General features: G+C 38.9%; 1 long non-coding RNA gene across 1 annotated transcript in view; it reads right to left on the reverse strand.

Moving 5' to 3' along the window:
- Positions 1-4,462: 4,462 nt before the first annotated feature.
- LOC122812299 overlaps positions 4,463-24,972 on the reverse strand; it is a 102,161-nt gene continuing 81,651 nt past the window's right edge. The window contains exon 4 of the long non-coding RNA XR_006366379.1: positions 4,463-7,390. This is a non-coding gene — a long non-coding RNA (uncharacterized LOC122812299). The remainder of the gene's footprint in view (positions 7,391-24,972) is intronic.

The following is a 24,972-nucleotide window of genomic DNA, read 5'->3' on the forward strand; positions in this document are numbered from 1 at the left end:
TAGAACTGGCAGTACCTCCCAAATCTAAATTTAATGTGAACTTTAAAAGTGAACCATGCTGATGGTCCATCAAGAAAAAATAAACAATACAACAAAAGAAAAAAACTCCATAGAATATGCAGCTAATTAAAAGGCACTCAAATCAAGAAGAACATCAAGGATTTGAGTAAAAACCTGATAAATACTATAAGGATTACTAAGGCAGTCCATGAACTCAGGTTAGCATTTGAAGGTAGGGACAACTACAACTTCTTCTTCTTTACTCTAATTAGGGTACTAAGAAATAACATCCAGTATTGCTCTGAGCTTTAGTAGAATAGCTAGGGTGGGGTGAGAGGTACAACTGCATATCCTGATCTTTCTTTAATGCAATACCAGCTTTTAAAAGTCAGTATTACATTTGTGGTCAGACCAGAGTGCTGTAGCACTCTGTGTGGGGTCTAAACTGTAGCAATAGTTTTCTATAGTTAAAAAAAAGAAAGAAATTTTTTTAAAGACTAAAACATGAACAATGTAGTGCCCCATGCAGGCTGGGTATACACTCTAGCAACTGTTTGCTATAGTTGTAGCATACAATTTGCTACAGTTTAAAAAAAGCATGTTTTGTAATAAAATATGTTAAAAGAGGTTTGAGGCCATTGTACAGAAACAGGATCTGAATATCTGGGGCAAGAAGAAGGCTGTGTGTTTGTTATGCATCTGGCCACCTGGTTGATGTGCCAGTGGAAGAAATGTCTGTTTTTCTTTTTTCATTTTTTTTGTTTAGATTCCTTTTCATTTCTCTTCAATGGAAGAGCTTGGGGGGGGGGAGCTACATCTAACTGTAATACGCTAATCACTAACAATGTAGCAACTAGTTTATTACAGTGAGCTTATGTTTTTTTTGTGTTTTTTTTTTTTTTTTACTCTTCACTTGAAAAATTGAGGTGGTGGGCACTGGTTCATAGTACCAGCTCAGGGCACTAGTTTAATCAGCTATGCTTTTACTGAGTTTGTACAAAATAGTGCCATCTACTCTGACAAAGTAGGTATTACCCCAACACCAGCAAATAAACTCAGTGCAACCTTCTACCCAGAAATGGCTATCCACAGCTCACTTGTACTGAAGCTACCCTGTCTTCACTTAATATAATGTACTGAAGGTGCTCTTCAAGAATAAAAATACTTCCTCCATGGGGCCTGATAATATTCCTGGCTATTAAATAAACATCTCTAAACAAGTCCTGGCAGAGCCGATCCTTTAAATGTGTAACCTGAATTTAGCAATGGGCTTTGTCCTGAAATTTGGTGTGCAGCAGTACTGATGCCACTACACAAGAGTGGTCCTACCTCTGACCCTAGGAATTATAGGTCCATCATTAAGACTAGTCTTATTTGCAAAGCCATGGAACTTATTATAAATGACCTGCATACCTCTCAACTGTACAGATTTTCACAGAATGTCAAGGTTTTTGCTTCATATTTTTGGTGTGTTCCTCTTTCTGGCAAATAGCTGAGGATTGAAGTCATTAAATAATGACAAATATTTGAGTTTAAGACTCAATCCACATCCTTCAGAAAATTCATACTAATGCAAAACATATTATTCTAGCAACTTTCTAAGCTTGTAAGAGCAATATTTAAAATCTGTTCCTATTTGTCCTCCCATCATTTTAGGCTTTGTCCAGATATTTTGTTCTAAGAGGTTGAGAGGCATGCTGACCTGATAACCTATGACATTAAACAAACAAAGAACTCCAGCGACTATACAATCACCAAAAGCTGGTACTGAAGGCAAAACGCGAAAATTCCACGGCTTGGACAGAAACAAATTTATTGCAAACCAGCAATGTAAAATGAATAAACTCCACTAAAACACACAATTGCAGTTAAGCGCTTTCATCTGACACAAAGCAGACTTCATCAGAACAACAGCAATTAAAACTAAATCATTTAAATAAACTTTTAGGTGCCAAATAGCATTCTAATTAAAACTTTTAAAGATGTATGCATCCCCTTGCTGTTGTTCTGATGAAGTCTGCTTTGTGTCAGATGAAAGCGCTTAACTGCAATTGTGTGTTTTAGTGCAGTTTATTCGTTTTACATTGCTGGTTTGCAATAAATTTGTTTCTGTCCAAGCCGTGGAGTTTTTGCGTTTTGCCTTCAGTACCAGCTTTTGGTGATTGTATAACCTATGACATTAACGATTTCATCAGGCTACATCCACAGCAGTTTGTCTTTTTGAAAGGTACATAATCTCTAATGAATCTGGTTGACTTCCTTGAAAGTATAGCACAAGCTTTTGAAAGTGGTTATGCTATCCACATGGCATACTTTACCTTACCAAAACATTTGACACAATAGACCATATTAGCATATGTAGCAGGCTAAATGCATTAAAAATAGATCGCTATAGATAGTTAGCTAGGTATTATATATATGAGATAGACGATACTACACTTCAAAATGAGAATGTTGTTAGAGATCTTGGAACTTGGGTTAATAATATCATCTACTTTGATCATCATGTCACCACAGTAGTCAGAAATCCATTCTACTTGGTGCAGCTGATTACCAAAGGAATATCATCCAGAGCCAAAGAAGTTATTGTCTTATAATATTCAGCATTGATTAGGCAAATAACTGAATAACATGCCCTCTTTGAGATAGACCTCACTAGATATAAACAACTGGAAAGGCCCAAGAGGTTCCTACCTAAGGAAATCAATGGCTTAACAATGCTACGCTATTGGAAAAGACTGGAAACACTGTCCCTGCATTCAGTATCTTACAGGTGCTTGAGGCAAGATCTAGGCCTTGTCTTCTCAACCATTAAGGACCCAGTGGTCCTAGGTCTTTTGTATCTTCACAAATTGAATTGTCCCAGAAATACCAGAACAAAGGATCTAAATCATCAACAGATAAATAAAATGAGGTAGAGAGAGAGGCTCATTACACATCTCCTTCCACATCTGAGGAATAGAATGCCACTGTAAATTAAGCCATTTGTTAAATTGTCTTCCTTCAAACAAGAACGTGAGGACTGGATGGTTATTCATAGATTTACCCCTGGCTTGACTGGCCTGGTCATTCTCGAGGAGGGGGTTCAATTACAGGTGGGTACTACCAAGGTGTAAATGTTGGCAAAACACAGTTGGGCTGTATTTCCAATGACTCAATGTTTGCTGCTGTAAATAAGTCAGTCTTTATTTCTTACTGACTGTTTTTTCATAACTACATGTGTTGGGGGTGTTGATTTATGAGGTAATCCAACTCTTTGTTGCCTCACAATATATGGACTTAAATATTGCTGTAAGTGCATCTCTTCTGTCATAAATTTTTCAAAGTCTTTCTTTTCTCTATGAAATATGTGCAAGAACACTTAGAATTCTCACATACATCCCTTTAATTTGTTTTGCATGTTATTGATTTTTGCATGTCTTTATCTTCTTCATATTTTTAGAAAACATCTACAGTTTCAGTTTCTGACATTTTTCCTGGAACTTCACTGTAGATCAATGGTAACCTTCTACTTATCTCACTACCAGGGGCAGTCCCACAAAAATAAATAAATAAATAAATAAAAAAGTGAAGTATTCTTTAAATTGAATCCATTTCCTTTTCCATGATGACATTTTAAATGTCTTCTAACCCTATTCACTCAGAATCTGTGAGTGTACACTGCTGCCATGTTGGTGGGTGCCCACACACCTTGCTTTTTGATAATTTCTTTATGCAGACTTTTTTATTTGCATTTTATTCCCTAAGTGTTAAAAAGAGTTAGTGTTTTTCCATCACAGATTACTTTCAACAATTAAGATTTTCTAGAGATACTGCCAGTTTTTGCGGCCCTAATACATCAAATCTGTCTGTCAGAAATACTCAGTTAAATCTTTTTTAATGCAACTGGTTAAGCAGCATATGACAGAAAACAGAAAATAAATTAATGTATGCAGTTTACAAAGCTACATAATCGGCTTTATGAATACAGTAATGGTGTGTTATGCAGTGAATTCTGCAGTCTGAAGAAATGCAGTGATCAACTGCAACAAAGTGAATGTTCAGCAAAACAATTGTCCAAACATATCCACTTTTAAATGTATTTTTCCACAAACAATTGTCCTTTACAACCCTTAACTCCAAATGTCATTCTACTGGGCCATCAACATTGCTGGTGTCCAGATAAAACTATCACATATTCTTTGACCTGCACATGCAGACAGAAGCTCAACATTTTTGTCTGGTTTAATTTACATTATACTTATTCAGAGAAATGCTCCTTAGCACTTACTAAAAGTAAAGCAATTACTCACATGTTCAGCAAGGCTTTAGACTCAGCATTTACTGATAATAATACAAGCTCCCTGAGGTTCTTGTTATAGTTTGTGTTGCATTTGGAAAATATCTAACTAAAAAGTCATAGACATATGGTATTCTATACTAGGTGCATGTAAATAAATAAATAACAATAAAAAAGACATGATTAAAAATGCCAAGTGACTTTATTAACATATGGTCTGTCTTTAAAGAGTAACTTTATTGCACATCTTATTTGGATTTGTAAAATTGTTTCTGGTATTTTTATACATTGCATTGAGAAATTACAGTAAAAAGCTAATGTCATGCATGTACAATTCACTTAGGTGCTTGCAACTCTTCTAACATTATAAAAATCTGTTCAACTTGTAGCCATGCAGGATTTGTGGCATTGCAACAATACACTACTCTGTTATTGTCCCAATTATTCTCCTAGAAGAATACTTCCTTCTGTTCCCCCAATATCTGAGTCAACCACTATCCTACCACCCCATTTACCAACATCTACTCTGGTACTTCCCAGGACTCTCTCTCTTTATGGAGTCATATGTCCAACCTCACCTTCCTGTTGCCTTTCTCTACCTACTCACCTTATCTCCTACAACCAACCGCTTCCCCGTTTCAATACTGCATGGAAAGTTATCTGTGCAATGTCTTGGGCTGTACTATTCTAATCCCCTTCTCCCATACTTTTCAACAAATTCCTGCTTTATCAAAATCTCAACATCTCTTTCCTTTCATTTTGCATTCTTTCTCAATTGCTCTTCACCTTTTGCATTATTAATATTACAATTACATTATCAATTGTTCTTCTTGAAACAGAGGAAAAGAACCACTCCCTCCTTTCCATATTTAAAAAAAAAATCTTGCTTTTGATCAAACATACCAGAACCATCATAGGTTCATAGGTACATAGGAAATTCCTAGGCTAATGACCCTAAGAGTTCTTTTTAAACCTAACCATATTTTCCCAGCTTTTAAATGTATTTTTCCACAACAAAATTGGCCTTTACACCCACAAACTCTAAACCTCATTCTGCTGAACCACAAAATCATAAAATAATATATTCTTTCATCAGAAAAGCTATATGGGATCTTAACTTTTTTGTCTTTATTTTAGATTTTATTTATGGTGAGAAATGTTCCCTAGCACTTCTTCAAAATGATAGATGACAGTTCAAGCTCCCTGAGGTTCCTCTTAATAAATAGTTTGGGCTGGCCATATTTTTCCATTGATACATAGCAGGATATATTACTGGATACATATAATTATGTTAAGGTAACAATAGCATTTACAAGCTGCCATAGGTGCTGGCCCAGAGGAAAAATTCTGATTCCCAATTCATTGATCAAATTTTCATTTGAGTAGGGTCAGGGTTGAACCTGGGTTCACATGAATGGGAAGTCTATTCCATAGTAGGGGTAGTCTCTGAGACACACAACTGTCCCTGAAACATTTTTTATTTATATTACAAGCTAGGTTAATGTTCTTCAATCATTTTTTATGATACTTTTAGGTTTTCAGATGTGAAGGAAGCACAATTTTCTGGAACAGGGTTATTAATGATTTGACATGAGGTCTAAAACTTCAGTTATATGTTGGAATATTGTTTCTACTTTTGTCCCTCTAATTCCCATAGCATTGTGCCATAAGAATTATTTAAAACTGTACATTTCTTGGAAATATACTGCTGTCCAGCATCCTGCCTCCTGGATTCATGATTCCAGTCCAGCAGCAGTTTTCTTGTTCTTAGGTTCAAAGGTAGGCACTCGGCATACCATCCAGGAGACAAATAATGGGCCTGGGCCAAATTCCTAATTTTCCCAAAGTGCTGTATGGTTAAGTGACCTGCTCAAGATCATAGAATAGGCAAATGCCGGTTGAGGGAACCAAACCCTGTACAGAAACTTGTTCATTAACAACTCACAGCCTTAATCTTATTCGCCAACTGTCAATCTTTGTCGAACATTTTAAAGACACTTTGAACTCAGACACCCCCTTTCCCACTGATAAGGGAAATAAAAAAGTATATCTTACTTGCAGAGTGATTAGACTGCACATAGTCTGCAATTTGACAGTCAAAGCACACCACTGTGGGCAATCAAGAAAAGGTTTTCCCACATTTTTTCATAAATTGTGTTCATTCATTGCAGCATAGTACTCATTGTATTAGTGATGCATATGTAATCTATTATCTGTCTGAAGTGCCAACATTAGCAGGCAGGTGAAGTCCATCAGTAATTTTCATTCAAACCTTTGTAATCTTTAGACATCCTGTCCCACCTACCCCAAACTCTTTACATGCCTCACCATTCTTTTAAAGCATAATGCCCCTCAAATGTTTTCAGATTTGTCATAGTCTTGACTCAATATGAGGGTGATATGACCCCACAGATACACAAGGCCAAAATGGCTGGGAATCCAGTATTGACCAGGGTCATCTTCTGCTGCAGGTATAGACGTCTAGCCTGAGAGCTCTCCTGCATTCTGTCTATTACAAACACTGGAAGATTTAAAAGTATAGATGACAAAGAGCCCCGTCTCTGTTCCTCAGCTCTGTCCCTTACTACTTTAGCTGCCTGCTAATCCAGCTTTTTGTTCCTGACTTCCTAATTCTGTTGTTTAGCTTCACTTCATTAAGATGGTCCTTCTTCCTGACCCTTTTCTTATTCAGTTGGTTATTGGCATTTTGAAGAGAGAAAAAAATGTAATTTGTCATAATAAAAAATGCTGACACACGATAAACATACTTTATTGCCATGTTTTATACACTTGATATATGGTTAGTTAATAGCCAGTATAAGGGCAGTCTGCAGCAAACATGGATTAATGTCTTTGCTTCTTAATCTTTTTGTTTTGCCTTGTAATTGCAGCATATTCTGTACCGTGGCCCTCTATATAATACATTGGTATTTTAGCATTTGTACGTCACTTGGCAGTGTTCACAGTAACGTAGGTGATATCATTATCTGGCACACTCTTGAGACAGACAGCGGCGTACTCTGTTGAATTTTCCTGAACAACGTTCTTGAGCCGAGAACCAACTTGATGTGGCTGTAGTGTTGCATATGTAATCCTGTCATCCTTCTTATCCTAGATAAAGAAAGGAATATGCAAAAAGAAAACATGAAAGAAACCATCGCTGTTCTTTTGTTAATCAGTATTCTTCTAAAGTTGGTAATAATTTGAAATATAACCCACTTTAATAACACATATATCAGTTTGTTGTTTTGCAGAAAGATTTTTTGACTGAGCTAAACTCTGATAGCATGACAAATTATGATTCACAATCTATATTGTCTATATAATCTATGAACCTATGAACCTATTTTGTGGAATTTAGTGAATTTTCTAAATCTTTGCTTTTTGTTACTTGTAAATTGAAATGATTATCATACTGATTATGTCTATGGGTAGCAAATGTACCCTACAAACAAAACATCCACTCAAATGGTGATTAACTGCCCTACCATTTGACAGTCTCTCTCTCTCTCTCTCTCTCTCGCTCTCTCAAGATCCTGTCACTCAGGACAAAGTAAGGAAACATGGCCTGTTATAGAGCTATTTCCTTTTTTCTTTCCGAGTGAAAGACACATGGTTCCAGGTAGCAGCATCTCCCTTTAGAATCAGCATTTTAGTGTCAGGCTAAGTATTATAGTCTGCTATACAAATACTGCCCCTGGTGTACCCCACCTCTTAAAGACACAGGACTGAAGACTGACAATCTCTTGCCTAAAGACATGCGAGTCGGGGCTCATGATTTAGCACTTTAGAGCCTGTCTTTCGGTGTCAAGTTGGAAACCATAACCTATAATTGCCTCTAAAAACAGCACTCTGAATGATGGGTTTTCTTTTGCTCCTTAAGACTCTGTTTATTTCTTTTTAACCATGGTCTGTTATACAGGTGTTAGCCCCAGGTCCCCTAAAGACAGAGAAATCTGAATGCTAAAGTGAGTACTGAAAACTGACTATGCATATGTTACAGAACATGACAAATGCACTGTAATGCTGCTAAAAATTGAAGGCCTGAGTATTGTTTCCAGGCCTTTCTGAATGCACTGTTAACCACTGCTTTAAGATATTCATTGGTCTCTAACACCCAGCTAATCATTCTTGATTTATCAGTGGCTATTTCTGATCTCCTTTTATATCCTTTAAACTTTTCTGTTTCTCTGCTTTTCCAGAGAAATCAGTTTTGGCCAAGTTCCTAAAGCCTACCCCCTCTATTTTCCAGTATAATGCTACCATAGCAGAAAAGCTAGGCTGTTGCTATTCCCCAGCCACAACCACTTTCTCCTCTTCTGTCTCTTTTTCCTGTAGTGATCTTTCCCTGAACAAGTTTTGCCCCTGTAGTTTGGAAAATTGGAGTGGCTTCAAAAGTTCTTGGCTTGATTCTGCTTTGGGCACTCCTTCCTCTATTAGTATGTTACATTCAGTGTAGACTGGAACTTGGGTTTTAATAACACACTGTCGGCCTCTGACACTTGCATTGTTATGTACTGCACTCTGATCTCTACCTCGAGACCTTCCTTTCTTTTGCCTGTGGAAATATCCATTGTTGGCCCACTTTTACTTCTATAATACCATTCTGCTGTGTCATATGATGTCTCTGACATCCAGTGTATTGCAAACTGCTTTCTCTGGGACGTCTCTGTTATAATGTTGTTAATTATTATCTATGCTTGTTAAATGAGACTATCACACTAGGAGTGTGTTTTCAGGGAAATTCAAGGAAGACAATCTCTGCAGTGCAATAAGCTATACCAGCATATAAAGTTATTGGTCACATCAGTACCAGACATTCATTGTTTAGTCAAAGTTCAGTCTGTTTCAGTCTATGCTCAGGCTATGCTCAGTTTATGCTAAGGCTATCCTCGTGCTATGGTCATTCAATGTTCAGTCTATGTCCATTACATTATTTGGGTTATGTTTGGTTTATGCTAAGACTATCCTCATGCTATGGTCACTTAAGGATCGGTCTATGCCCATTATATATTTAGGTTATGCTCAGCTTATACTAAGGCTATCCTCATGCCATGGTCATTCAATGTTCAATCTATGTCAATTAGTCTATGCTTGCTTTATGTTAATGCTATCCTCATGCTATGGTCATTTTATGTTCAGTCTGTGTCCATTGTATGGTCAGGTTATGTTCAGTCCCTTCTTGGTAAAGATGTGGTTTCTGGCTGTGCTCCTAATACATGTGAGTTTCTCTACATTATATAGCAGTAATAATACAATCAAGCAAATGTATGCAACAAACAACACAAATAAGGCAAATCAGAAAGACTATGGAGGAAAGTTATGCCATATACAGAGAAATTGCTTAACTAATTTAAATAGACTCATAAACAACACTGCCAATAAACAGGATGCCAGTGTCTTATGTTATTTATCCACCACTTCACTTCATTGTGAATATATGTCTTACCTGTAGTTTTAAATGTACTTTTATTTTATTCATTATTACTTTTACAGAAAAATCCAGTGCTAGCATTACCCACTGTGCCGCCTTTTTACTGCTTTGATATAGTGATTTTAGTAAGCTTTCCATTGTATTACACACCACCATTCACTGTTGGAAACTCCTGAGTTCTGGCTAGTGTGATTCTCAAACAATCTGGAAATAGATTGCTGATTGATAAGTATATTTGTTGGCATTTTAACCTTTCAGAGTTCTGCAATGTCTTAATTTTGCCTGACTGAATTGTTTTATATATTTTCTGGCATTGTTTTCTGTTCTCATCTGTCCTGAAACTGCTTACCCCTTATTTCTGAGGTGGAGTTTATAAAACTGGTCTAACAGCTTCTGTGTTATCTAATTGCTTCAAGGCTTGCTGATTTAAAAATATTTTCTATTTGTAAATTCTTGCATTCACTGTTGGAAACTCCTGGGTTCTGTCTAGTGTGATTCTAAAACAATCTGGAAATATACCGCTGATTGATAAGTATATTTCATAATTTTAAGCTTTCAGAGTTCTGCAATGTCTTAATTTTGCCTGACTGGATTGTTTTATATATTTTCTGGCATTGTTTTCTGTTCTCATCTGTCCTGAAACTGTTTCCCCCCTCCCCCTACTCTGTTCTTGTGGTGTTGTTATAGTTGGTGGTTTTGCAGTTGCCCGCCCCTACTGTAAATTTGATCTGGGACACTCCTCCCAGTCTGGTGTTCACTCTACTTAATACAGAGAGAACATTTGAGAAGGCCAGCCCACTTAGGTTCTTAACCTCTGCTCTTCCTTCCTCTCTTCCTCTCTCCTTGTACTTTACTAAAAAAATAAATAAAAATTATTTGCACTTTATTTTGCTTTTTTCTCTTTTTAAAAGTACTCAATTGTATTTATTCTGCTGCATTTATTACTGCTTGGTAGTAGCCTGAGTAAATTGTAACTGTTATTCTAAGCCTTTCAGTTTAAGCACTTGGGCTTCAGACCAATTGTTTTACATGAAGAAGGTTTGTGGTCTGCACTGATGTGGCAGGACAGGTAGCTTACATCCTTCTAAATTGGGAATTGCTGATTGAAGGCTCAGTGTCTGTTATTCTAAAAGTGTATTAGTTCTGGTTTAAGCACTTGGGCTTCAGGCCAGTTATTTTACATTAAGAAGGTTTGTGATCTGCACTCTTGTGGGAGGAGAGGTTAGATTCTGGCCTTCTGAGCTGGGAATTGATGGTTCCCCTGCACCCTAGTGGAAGGAGTGTGCAGTTAGAACTTGTCTGATTGAAGACTGCTGGAACAGGGCTAAATTTTGAGCTTTTTTTACTGGTTAACTGGGTAATTTGTTTAAATCAGTTTGCTCGTTTTCTATTGTTATATAAAAAAATTACACTTTATTCATCTGCTTTTACTGTATTTGTGTTTCTTCCTACTTTACTGCATTTATTCTGCTGTATTTATTACTGCTTGTTAGTAGCCTGATTAAATTGTAATTGTTATTCTAAGCCTTTGGTTGACAAACTTGGGCTTCAGACCAGTTGTTTTGCATTAAGAAAGTTTGTGGTCTGCACTGTTGTGGCAGGACAGGTTGCTTACATCCTTCTAAATTGGGAGTTGCTGATTGAAGGCTTAGTGTCTGTTATTCTAAGAGTGTATTAGTTCTTGTTTAAGCACTTGGGCTTTGGGCCAGTTATTTTACATTAAGACGGTGTAGTCTGCACTCTTGTGGAAGGGGAGGGTAGATTCTGCCCTTCTGAGCTGAGAGTTTCTGGTTAAAGGCTTATTGTGCTTGCTTATTTGAACTGTTTCTTTCTGAAATTGGTATGCCTTGTTTGCTGTAGCATAGACTAAAATCAGACCTGCTGAATCTAGCTTTGTTTGTATAACTTGAGCACTAATGCAGACCATCTTTTTTTGGAGAAGGTTCACATGCAGCCCAGTAGCAGGAGTGTGCAGTTAGAACTTGTCTGATTGAAGACTGCTGGAACGAGCTCAGGTTTTTGCTTTTTATTGGTTAATTTGTTTAAATCAGTTTGCTCATTTGCTACAGTTATATAAAAATAAAAAAAAACACTTTATGCATCGCTGCCTAGCTAGGGTTAAACTATTCCTGGCCCCATAAAGTCTGCTCTTTAAATCTTCCCTAAGAAATGGTCATTTTTTTTAGTTTTAGCACTGAAATATGTTTCCTCGAGCTCAGCACTTGTTCAGAACTCGTTGTAAGCACTAAATAAGCTACAAATTACTACAGCACTCAACTTTCCTCATTTGTCTAGAAGAAAACAGTTTTTAGTACTTAATAAATAAGCACATATCCAGGCATGTCTAAGGGTCAGCTTCAGGTGTTTTCTCCTGTCTACCTGATGAATCTGGGCATCTTGGGGGAATGCAGCAATTGCCTCATGTACACAGACAACCCTCTCCTCCTACCACACAAAACTACAACCTGTGAGAGATGCACTTATATAGGCAAACTGGAAGCAAAACTCTCTTCACCCAAGACTGGACTAGATAGTCAAGAGGAGAAGGTAAACACTTGCACCACACCACACCACACTCATTATATAGTCCCTCAAAACCTACACCACCAAAACACACACATAGCAAAACAAAACACAAACCTACATTCACGGAGGCTCTCAATAAAAGATCTGTTCAAGAAACAGAGGCCTCCAAAGCAGAAATGCATGCAACCTCCACCCCAACACAACCCAAATGACACATAGCTCACAAACTCAGTGTGCCACTCAACCATAGCCCACAAGGCATAACAACGTACCCAACACTCTAGTCATAGGTGATCTATAGTCAGGCACACTTATGTCCCACTCACCAGGCTAAACAAGGTGAAAGTTACTGTCAGCTGCCTGTCAGGTGCCAGGATCTACCATATAATGCACGCACTCACGTCACTCCACAAAAAGTACAAATATCACTGTCATTTTGACCTGAACCGTACCTCCCTGGACTACATGAAAAGAGACATGGAGGAGCTCTCAGATCTTGTAGCCCAGGCAGGTATGACCCTAGCCCTGAGTAACATTCTGCCATCACACAGAATTATACCACAGTACAAGGACAAAAATGATTGACTTCAAAAATTGGCTAAGCTTCTGGTGTCATTTTAAGGGGATCCAGTATCTGTCTGCCTGGGATGACATGAACGACAGACCGCAATGCTTTGCAGAGATGGCCTGCACCTGTCGCCATTGGGATTCCGGATACTGGCTAAGGCTCTTGTCACCCCTATAGTGTCTTTTTTAGGCAACATTCAAATGACAAATTCACCACCGTAACAGGTACAAGCAAGCAAAATCTGAGGGTAATATTACTCAATGCTAGAATTCTAAACCTCAGAATGCATTCACTCGAGGCACTCCTTAAAATGGAGAACATCGACATTTGTGCAGTGACAGAGACCTGGTTCAAGGCTCCAGAGAGCACACCTGCATTACCAGGCTATAATTCATGCCACATCTTTCGGCCACCTAACCTGGACCGAAACACTAAAGGTGGAGGCGTGTCCATATTCATTAAGGATATTCACACCTCCAGGCTAGTTGCTCAGCATAATGCATCCGAGATTATCCAAGTGAAACTAACTCTGGGCAAGACTGCAATCCAAATTGTAACTTGCTAGAGATCCCCCACCATGCCCCAGGATTCCCACTCCTCATTTCATGATACACTGGAAAATATTAGGGTACAACCCAACACCCTAATAATGGGCTATTTCAACTACCCCACCATTACCTGGGAAAAGTACTCATGTACCAACTCTTTTGCTCAATGTTTTCTGGAATTCATAAATTCCAACGCCTTGGATCAACTTATCCACACCCCCACCAGGGGCAGCAATATCCTAGACCTAGTCATTACCAACATGGGCGACCGGTGTTCCACACCAGAGGTCAGTTCGTGGTTGGTCAGATCTGACCACAAGCTAATCAGCCTAGACATCCACATCCCGCCCCCACACCCCATTAGGGAAACCGCTGTAAAAAATGTTTCAAAGCCAACTTCACGCTTCTTAAGACAGAAGTAACAAACTTCACAACACCCATGCAGATGGACAATAGAGGTACGACTGCTGAATCCTACACAAATGCACTTTATAAGCACTTACACGAGTGCATGGGTTGTGCTATCCCTAACAGAACCAAGATGCTATCCTCCAAAAAAAGGAAGCCAATCTGGTGGTCCCCTGCCATAAACAAACTCTACAACAGAACAAAGAAACTGTTGCAAAAAAGAGTAAAATCCCATGACTGAAAGAACTCCCTGGTCAGCCTCAGTAAGAAGCTGAGATCCCTCATAAAATCCTCCAAAGCTAGTTATGAAAACAAAATTGCCACTGATTCTAAATACAACCACAAAGCATTCTATAGCTATATCAAGAATCTCAATGGCAGCACTCAGGTCTGCTCTGAGTTACAGCACAATGGCAATAAATATACAGAACCAACTGATATTGCCAACATTCTGGCAGATAGGTTCAGTGCAAACTTTATATCCGCTCACCCCCTATAGGGCCCATCTCTATACCAGAAGAATGCAAAGTTCCTGTAATCACGGCTTCACAGGTAAAAAACACACTCTCCAAAGCCAATAACACAGCATCCATGGGACCTGACAACATCCCAGGCTGTGTTCTCCATGAACTACAGAACGAACTGGCACCCCACCTAAGCACCATGTTCAATCATAGCCTCACCTCAGGCTTTGTGCTCACTGAATCATGCACAGTGACGGTTACCCCACTCCACAAAGGGGGAGCCACTATGGACCCCGGGAACTACCACCCCATTAGCCTAACAAGCCTGGTCTGCAAGGCCATGGAACATGTCATCATGGAACATATAAACAGAGACATTGGTAATCTCTGAACTCTGGACCCCACCCAGTTCAGGTGTATAAAAGGCAGATCATGTCTCCAAAACCTGGTTGACTTCTTTGAAGCAGTCACCAAAGCCGTTGATGAGGGTAAGGTGGTTCACACAGCCTATCTAGATCTCACCAAGACTTTTGACACCATCCCCCACTCTGGAATTATAGATAAACTCACTAAACTATGTATAAATCCCTATGTCACAAGATGGGTTGCCAAGTGGCTCACTGATAGAACCCACACTGTGAAAGTAGCAGACTCCAAATCTGACTTCAGACCAGTGACAAGTGGAGTACCACAGGGTTCAGTCCTTTGTCCTCTCCTGTTTGGTATCTACTTTTCTGAAGTACAAGCTAACACAGAAGGTCTTTGGCTAACTAAGTTCACAGATGACTGCAAACTAGGAGCCATAATGAAACTCCTAACGATGTGAACATCCTACAAAAAAGCCTCACTGAGACAGTTGCCTGTTGTCAAAGCCATGGCCTTAAGCTCAATGCCAAAAAGTGCATTGTCATCCCCTTTGGTAAAAACTCTGTACCCGTGAGCTACCACATAGGTGGTAGTCTACTTAACACTGAAAGTGTGATAAGAGACCTTGGGACACAGGTGGACAGTAGTCTTTCCTTTGATAATCACATCGCCACAGTAGTCAGGAAATCCTTCTACGTGGCACACCTCATCACAAAAGGTTTCTCATCCAGGAAAAAAGAGGTCATTGTTCCCCTTATTAGACCCGTTATAGAGTACAATACCCCTTTTGGTATGTACCTCACAAGACATCTACAACAACTGGAAAGGCCACAGAAATGCCTCACAATGAGAATTACTGGCCTCAAACCGATGCCCTACGCAGACCGTCTCAAAAAAATCCAGCTTTACGCCATCACATATCGTCTACTCAGAGGTGATCTCTGCCTAACATACAAAGCTATGTCAAACCCAGAGTTGTTGGACATGCTCCACTTAAAGAAATCCCAGTCCCTCCAAGCTACACCCTCTAGGGACCTAAATCTTGTCACCACAATAAATAGAACATGCTGGAGGGATAGATTCCTATCCCAGAGACAAACTACCTATCTATATCAAACAAAGCTCCTCATTAGCACTCTTCAAGAAAAATCTTGATGACTGGATGGGAAATAGGAAATTCACCCCAGGGATCACCTCTGTGGCTCTGCTCGACAGTGGTACAAGAAAATAATTTTCTTTGGGGTACCTTTTTGGCTAGATTTCTATAGGCCCTAGGGCCGATAGCCTAGTACCTACCTATGAACCTATGAACCATTGGTGTCTGTACACCACTGATGCAAATGCATTAACTGAAATACTATTAGTAATGTCAGTCTTATGGTAGTAGCAGCTATTTATTCTCCTTCTTTTTAACATGATAACAAAGTACAGCAGTCAACGCAAAATTGTTTGAAGGGCACCTCTGGGAAAATGCTTTGTAACATGTGCCTCTATAGTGTAATGTGTGTGTGTGTGTGTGTGTGTGTGTGTGTGTGTGTGTGTGTGTGTGTGTGTGTGTGTGTGTGTGTGTGTGTGTGTGTGTGTGTGTGCATGTATGTGCATTTGAGTGCATGTCTGTGTATTTGTGCATATTTGTGTGCATGTGAGCATATTTCTGTGTTCATGTATTTGACTGCATGTCTGTGTTTGAGTTTGCATATATATGTGTGTGTGTGTGTGTGTGTGTGTGTGTGTGTGTGTGTGTGTGTGTGCGTGTGTGTGTGTTACATGTTTATATGTGTGTATGCACATGTGCATGTGTATGCGTGCATGTATGTGCATTTGAGTGCATGGCTGTGTATTTGTGCATATTTGTGTGCATGTGAGCATATTTCTGTGTTCATGTATTTGAGTGCATGTCTGTGTTTGAGTTTGCATATATATGTGTGTGTGTGTGTGTGTGTGTGTGTGTGTGTGTGTGTGTGTGTGTGTGTGTGTGTGTGTGTGTGTGTGTGTGTGTGCATGTGTATATGCATTTGGTGTGTGAGAGCATGCCTGCCTGCATGTCTATTTGTAAATATCCATTCATGTGTGAGACATACCAAGTGGGTGAGATTACAGCAGTCTAAATGTTATTTCCTCGTACCCTTAATATTATCTATGCTGCACTAGTTATCTGACTGTAACCTGCTCACCTGCACAGAAATTACTGTGCACTCACTCCTTTTTCATGCATTGCATGCATTCATTTCTTCTGCTTTTGCCAAGGCCCTTTCATTGTGCTGTACTACCAAATGTTTTGGTTTGCACTCTGAATACTGTCCATGCCTCAGATATGGATCAAAGTTATTAATACAGGCAAAACCTGAGTTTATGTCAAACTCCAGTACCACTCTAGCAGTCTTTGCAATTGATTGTTCCCTCCATGGTCTACTGTGTTCCTGAATCCAGAGGGAGCTATTTGTGGCTATTTCCTTTACCAAGCTTCCTACAATACTTTAAACTATACAGTCTTTTCACAGTTAACATACTCTTGCATTTCATCTTACCTAATAGACATTAACCATCCACCCTTGTTCAAGAAGAAGCATCAGAACCTCTCAAGTATCTCCTGAAATCTCTGCTCATGTATCTCATGAGATCTCCCCTCATGCAACTCCTGAGATCTCACCTGAGGTATTTTCTGAGATCTCCCCTCATGTATCTCAGGAGATATCACCTCATGTATCTCTTGAGATCTCACTTCATGTATCTCCTTAGATCTCCCCTTGTGTATTTCCTGAGATTTCACGTCATGTATCTCCTGAGATATTCCCTCATGCATCTCCTGAGATCTCTCCTCATGTATTTCCTGAGATCTCTCCTCATGTATTTCCTGAGATTTCCCTTCATGTATCTCCTGCGATCTCACCTCATGCATCTCTTGTGATCTCACTTCATGTATCTCCTTAGATCTCCCCTCATGTATTTCTTCAGATCTTAATTTATGTATCTCCTTAGATCTCCCCTCATGTATTTCCTGAGAACTCCTAAACAGCAGTGCTAGGAAGCCTTTCTCAGATACAATGGACGCAGCCTGAAACATATCTGAGTGCCATCTAATCCTGCTACTTTGTGTACCATAACCTTCTGAGCACTTTGTAATGTAACAGTTGGCATATCAGGGCAGCTGAAAGAATGAGATGAAGACCAGCCACGGTCCATCAGCAGCAGCAAGTACTTCAGGCTGTACCACTGTAGCAGACCATGTGACATACATCCTTTCTATAGATATATGGACAAAATGCATCAATTCCTTGAAGCTGTAGTCTTGCACACTATAGTTTTATGACACTTTATGAGTTAGAATATTTAAATACAAACTTAGACTTTCAAAACCTTATACTTTTGTTATTCACTATGCACTTCAGGGCATTGCATTGTTTGCAAAGCATTATAGCATTCAGCATGTCACCCTTTCAAAATGAAATACAGTTTTCTATTTTCCTTTTTTTTTGGTATGCAAGGACATATCAGTATATCTCTTTTACTTTCATTTCATTCAGTGTTTCAAGTTCAAAACCAAAATACATTATTAGTATAATGTTTATAAGTAACTAAATACTTTTTAAGTCACTACCACTGTCTGCCTTGTTGAGTTTTTATACAGTCATGTTTCACATATTTGGGAAAGTGTTTGGAACATCCTTCTCTACTGATACACTAGAAATAGAAGCAGGAATTTTCCCTCTAGACAACCTATCAGGACATCTTGGATTAAGATGAACCCTTCATGTCTAATTCACTACTGCTCCTGCTAATGTCTTTAGTTACCTTTTCAGATATCTGTGTAGGCACTTCTGGAGTCATGTCTCAGATGATGGCTTCTCAAACTCAGAGTCGCTTTAGGACATATTCATTTTAAGCCAGTTTCTGATTTTCTTATTGCAACTTTCGATTTTCAAACTGGGCAACAAAATACCTTGGCTGCTAACACTTCTTCACAACCATACCTGTTTGCTTTTCTGTTAACTTTACTGCACTTTTATTGGCTTGTCTTTCAATGACAATAAAGTTCTTGCTCCCATTAATAGTTACTTATAGCATTTAGGTGTAACTTAATTATGTGCTTTACATCCTGGAATGTGAATGTGGGTTGTTGCCACTCACTGTTAGTAACTGATGCCATTTTGTTGTATTTTTCCTAATCCTAAAACTTAACCCTAAAATCTATCCTTAACCATTATCTTAAGATTCCATTCCTAATGATAAAATTATATCCCTAACCCTATTCCTAAAACTCTTGAAACCTCCATCTGTAGGTGTAGTTGTAAAACTAAAGCCTTCACCCTAACCCTGCAGTTTCATCCCTAAATCTAATCCGAAAACCAACTCCTTAACCCTAAAACTCTGTAACTTACATTAAATCTTTGTGCTTAACTGAAACCCTAAAACCCCATGACTAAACATAAAAGTATAGCCCAAACCTAAAACACAACTCAAAATATAATAATATGAACCCACAGCATGCGTACCTCCGATTTTATCTCAGAAATGGTGCACTGTTGTTATTGGTAGTATGACTTGTAGATATGCTACTCCAGTCCAGCCTCTGCCTGCAGGGTCTATTTCATATAATCGAACATTAAACTCTGTGAACATGCATTAATTGAGTGGAAAACAGTGAACGTGCACTTCAGCGAAAGTGAACATGAGCAAATTTCTAAAATAGGGGATGGCATTAGTTGGCCAACAACAAGAAATTTGCCCTTTTCCCACTGTAATGTGATCTTGGAGTTGGTACATATAGTTAGGGGGGTGTGGGTGGCTGTGGGGGTGGGGGTTTGACATACTGCAGTTTGCCTGATGGTCACAATGTTAGCCAGCTTATGCCATTCCCTGTTTTAGAAATTCACTGAAGTTCATGTTCACTGAAGTGAAAGTTCCCTGTTTTCATCTTGATGAATGGAGGTTTACAGAGTTGAACATTTGATTATATGATATAGACCCCTGCCTGCATGCAATAATTAAACATGGCCATTTTACTTTGCCAAACCAAATATTTTGGTAGACTTGTTTTCACTGGACTCAATTTACATTTTTCAGGATTTTCAGGAAGAAGTATGTAGATGCACCTATTTACTGTTTAGTTTACAACTCTTTCATAGCTGAAATGATCATAAATTCATGCCTTGCAAGTTTGTATTTCTAGACTAGCTGCCATGTTATGTAACACTCTTAATACTCTGAGCTTTAGTTATTAGGCTTTGCACAGGTTGAATTATTCACCCTACTTGACCATTGAACAGTATATCATTTGGACTACTGATAAAATCTGAAATACCCACTTCTCCTAACAATGTACAAATTCAATATTTGTATGTTGTGGACCATAACCTAAGACAGCTATATCGGGTATCTGATATCATAAAACAGTTTTAAGGATATCGATAAAAGAGCATTGGTAATGTCTATTATCTTCATGAACTCTAAAAAAAATGAATAATAATCAACACATTTACATTCACACAGTGTCCAAAATGAAACAAATCTGTTTACTCTGTGGTCTTCCTTATTTTTGTAAGAATTAATTTTGTCTTATGTTATTGACATGGTATGCATTGCACAGTGCATAGACTCTTTAATCAACTCGCATTAGGACATCTGGTTGATATAACACATCTCATTTTCTTTACACTTAGAATTCTTAAATGTGTCTTTTGTGTTTTTGTCAGTATTTCTTTCCTTTAGTGGATTCGGCTCTGTTACTTTATCTGCTTTAAACATCATACCTGAGTACAGCTTAGGACTTCTGTGATCAACAATATGGGTTGCACTTATTTCTTTGTAGGAGACAGTTTGCTTTGCACAGACATTCATTGTGTCATATCGGAGTACTGGATCATGCTTGGAAAATTTTGAGCTCAGTGTTAGTATCTGATTCTTATTGGTCATAGGTTCATAGGATCATAGGAGAGTACTAGGCTATCGACCTGGAGGTCATTTTAAGCCTAGCCATTTCAAGCAAATGTAATACCGTAGAGGTACTAGTAAATACCCAAGATTGTATTTAGTGGTGACTGCGCATGTCCAGGAAGGCTGTGGGAACCATCTCCAGTAAGAATTTATAGTACCCCATTCACTCATCCAGGTTCCTCTTGAACAATGTCATAGAATTGCTCTGTTTCACATAAATTGAAAGCCTCTTCCAAAGATATGGAAGTCGCTGGAAGATAAATCTGTCCCTCCAGCATGTCCTATTTAAGTCACAGACCATATTTAAGTCCCTGGAATGAGTAGCCTTAGACGAATTTGATTTACAGATATGCAGTAAGTTCATTAGGTTTGGGTCTTGGGTTGCTCTGTAGGCCAGGCCTAAGTCTCCCCTAAGAATCTATACAATACAGAGTATAGTGACAGGGATTTTAGTCGGTCCATGTAAGGCACATGCTGGAGACCTTGATCTTCTTTGTTAGAAACCTCTGAAGTCTCTCTAATTGCTGTAGATGTTTAGTATGGTACATACTGAATGGGGTTTTATACTCAATTATGAGATGGATAAGTGCTGAGTATAGGGGAGTTCTAACTTCTTTTGCTCTTGAAGCGATGCCTTTATTAATCAAGTGAGTTACGTGGAAAGCTTTCCATGCAACAGTAGACATGTGGTGGTCAAAGTTAAGGTCAAGGTCAACTTGTTATCTCAGGTCCATTACCACTTCATGGGTACTGTTGTATTTTGTAGATCACTTATACTTCTTTCCCAGTACACCCTGTTTTTCATCCAGTAGCTAGAAAAGGTGCTTGATATCCTTTTCGTAGCTCGCACTTCATTCTCATGTCATACATTTGCACTTTCAGCAGCATTCTTTGGTGTACTGGAAGTATCTTGAACATGGACATCTTAATATACCCTGCAACTCTTTACTGTCTCTTTCTGCTAGCCCAAATACCACATAAATATACTCCTGGGACATTATGTATCCAAAACTATGGCTACCAATCCTTTTTCTTTTTGAGCACATCTCATTTAATATTCCTTAAAGGATGCTCACAATGGATCTTAAACAATAAGTGGCTAGTATTCCTTTTTGATGAATCATTGCACCAGTAGCATTCTGGCATGCATTTTCTTACAATAGATCAAAATACTTGATTATAGGCACCTTTTTGATTATTTGCCTATGAATTTTAAAGCGTTATTTCTTTCTCTGTGCTGCAGTAACATTCCACATTATGTTCTAATAATTTCTTTAATGGGAAACACAGACATGATATAATTGGAATGAACATTGAAATACACTTCACCATTCTGAAAAATATCAATGAAACTCATTTACCCATTTTTTAGACGTGCACAAGGCTTACCTTTTCTCTGTGCCTTTTGTAAATTTTCTTGTTTTCAGACATGGCTAGCATATTTCAGCTCTGTAACTCGGACTGTATGCTTACTTTTGGTCACCTTGACATTATTCTGTTTCAGCCTTTCCAATAAATCAGTCTCACATTATTATACTTTAATTTGTCATCAGTAATATTAACAACACATTCAGACTCATGATTATCCATGCAAAGCTCTATGACACACTTCAGGTGGTGAAAAATATCAAATGGCCATCTTGTGTACTTTTCCACCACTGAATTAGAAATCTACAAAATATGGAATTTTCTTTAATCATGGAGCTTTATTTAGCACATCACTGATGTGAATCAAGCTCAGAAAAGTACTTTGTTCTTGGCATGATGGGGAACTAGATCTCAAAGCATGAAAAGTCAGTCTAAAGCAAAGCTTCTTTGCGTGAATGTCTGTGCTTTAGCCTTCTATTCTATAATTGTTAACAGTGTTTACACTGCTAAGTACACATATACTACATGGTGTTAGAATTAAACGTATTTGATACCTGAAGCTGCATTTTCATTTTGATAGCTAGTCTGGCTATTTGAAATGTTGAAAGATGAAACATTTCTCCTTTTTATGGGTATACCACAGAAGTTTCTATTATATCACATCTATAAACCACAGAAGTTTTTGTTAAAGATATTCATCATTTCCTGCTTTGAATTTTTGAATTTTCTCACATGGTCAACTTATTTCTATACATTAGTGACTCACAACTCACTCAAAAACACAGTTCATTTTTCATGCTCTACTGACTCGCCATCATTCTCAGCTGCAAGTTGTTTTTCAATGTTTGATTCACGAGGATTTCACCAGATACATCAAGTCCGTTATACAGTACCAGTACTCTGAGCTTGATTAGCAGGTGCCTGTAGGAGCATGGGATTTATTGGTTGCTGACAACTCCCCCATTTTGAAGTGAGTACGGTGACTCAGGCCCACCACTTTGGTGATATGTAACTGGAGCACTAGGTGTTACATCCATTGAGTATGGGGACACATCTGTGAGGTGTGGGGACTCTGCATGCAGAGAGACATACTCCCATCAGAGGGTGAGCCACCAAAGGGAAGGGTGGTTCTCTACCTGAGTAAAAGGTAGGCCCTCATACAGGACCGGCCAGCTGACCCATTTCCTACTGTGTAGTTTTGCTATTGGGGAATAGATGGGTTGATAGGGCTTTTCAGGCAGAAACAAATGAATCATAAGGATCTTTTGTAGGTCATGAATGCCTCCCCCCACGGGCCAATTGGGCGCGAGTAGAGGACTTATCAGGTGAGGTCCTTTCAGTGAGGGTACTTCATCTGAACTAACATGGCTTTGAGTCATTAAGCAACTCAGGTAGAAGCTTTGAATTCATTGTTTTGAACTGCATTTCACTATGACTAAATTTACCTTAAAACCAAAGATTATACAGAGTGTCACATTTTTTCATGTATCAGTTCAGGAATTCATTAAAGTATCCAGCGTATTTAACTTTAAGGAGGAAGAAGAAGGAAACATTCTCCCCCGGATTCACTAATCTTCTGTGTAGGACTAGCATAGTCCTGCATGGAAGCACCCATGTAGGAGGAGGATGGCAGCACACCATGCATATTAATGAAGGCATGCTGCCCGACCTCGCTCATGTAGGAGGAGGATGGCAGCACGCCATGCATACTAATGAAGGCATACTGCCCGACCTCGCCCATGTAGGAGGAGGATGGCAGCGCGCCATACATATTAATGAAGGCGTGCTGCCCGACCTCCCAGACATACATGGAGTGTGTATGAGTGCAGGGGACGTGTCTGAGAGCAGAGCTCTCAAAATAAACACACCCCTGCAATGTAGAATAGCAGAAAGTGGAAACAAATGAGTTAGACCGCTCATAGGTGTCCGCATATCCCCACCAACAGTCCCCCATGTGTACAACAGCAATAGGACATAAAAATCAAAAGAAGAAACCCTTTTAAAAATCTGAGTACAGCTAACTGTAGGTGCGCGGGTGTGCCCATTGCCTAGCTACTGTTAAAGCATTTTAAAAGCCTGAAGAGGATAACAAGGAAGATATATGCAAATGAAGCAGCACAGCAATAGTGTAGTGGGCAGAGCAGGCATTCCCGGTTCGAGTCCCACTGCAGCACAATCTATTTTACATGGAAAAGCATGGCATAACCAATATTTTTTAGTGCAAAACCCACTAAATAACATATATTTATGAACTGAAGTACTGCCGGAAATGCACATGTGAAGAGTCCAGTGTCATAATGAATAAGGCAGTAGTAAGGAGGTGTAAGCACAAATAAGCAGTAGTAAGCATATATAAGCACAAGTAAGTGTGTTTAAGTGCACTTGCATGGGGTAAGCATTGCCTACACAGATTAAGCAAAGTAGGAGCTAACTGAGTGTAAGAAACTATAACCTGAAATAAGCAGTGCTTACCACCGTGCAAACCCATGCAAACCCGCTTACAACTGCTTTAAAGTGCCTTAATCACTCTGTATCCAACAGGCCTTTGTCAGCACAGCAACAAAATAAACAGCCATGGAGGTCTCGAACCCAGAACCCTATATACCCTAGTCCCAGTAGCTATCCACCAAGCCATCACAGAAGTATGGAAGAATGAGGTAGTAGTATAACCAAACTGAACCTGTGAAAGGCATCAGTATACAGTCTTATGTGCCATAACCGACTACATAGCATAAATATGTGAACTAGAGTACAGCAGTAAGCCCAGAAGTGAGGTGTACTTGTAACAGAGTGTTAAAGTCCCCAATAAAACACAAGGACCCCACAGAGTGTACGTACACATCAATCAGGGATACTATGCATACATATAAGGTGTAATGAATAATAACACAATGCCAAAAAGGCATTATAATGAATGTCTACTGTAGGCAACAACAAGCATTGCACAGGCCAGCTTAGGAGGTGTGAGCAATGTGTACACCAGCTAACTCTTTGTGCTCAGTGGTATACCCCTTTAAACAATGCCAACTTTAGGTAAGCAGGTTTGCCCATAGCTTAGCCTTTTCAAAACCAGACAA

The sequence above is a fragment of the Protopterus annectens genome, chromosome 9.part0 (genome assembly GCF_019279795.1).
Source record: "Protopterus annectens isolate FY-2018-M chromosome 9.part0, PAN1.0, whole genome shotgun sequence".
NCBI classification, from domain to species: Eukaryota; Metazoa; Chordata; order Ceratodontiformes; family Protopteridae; genus Protopterus; species Protopterus annectens.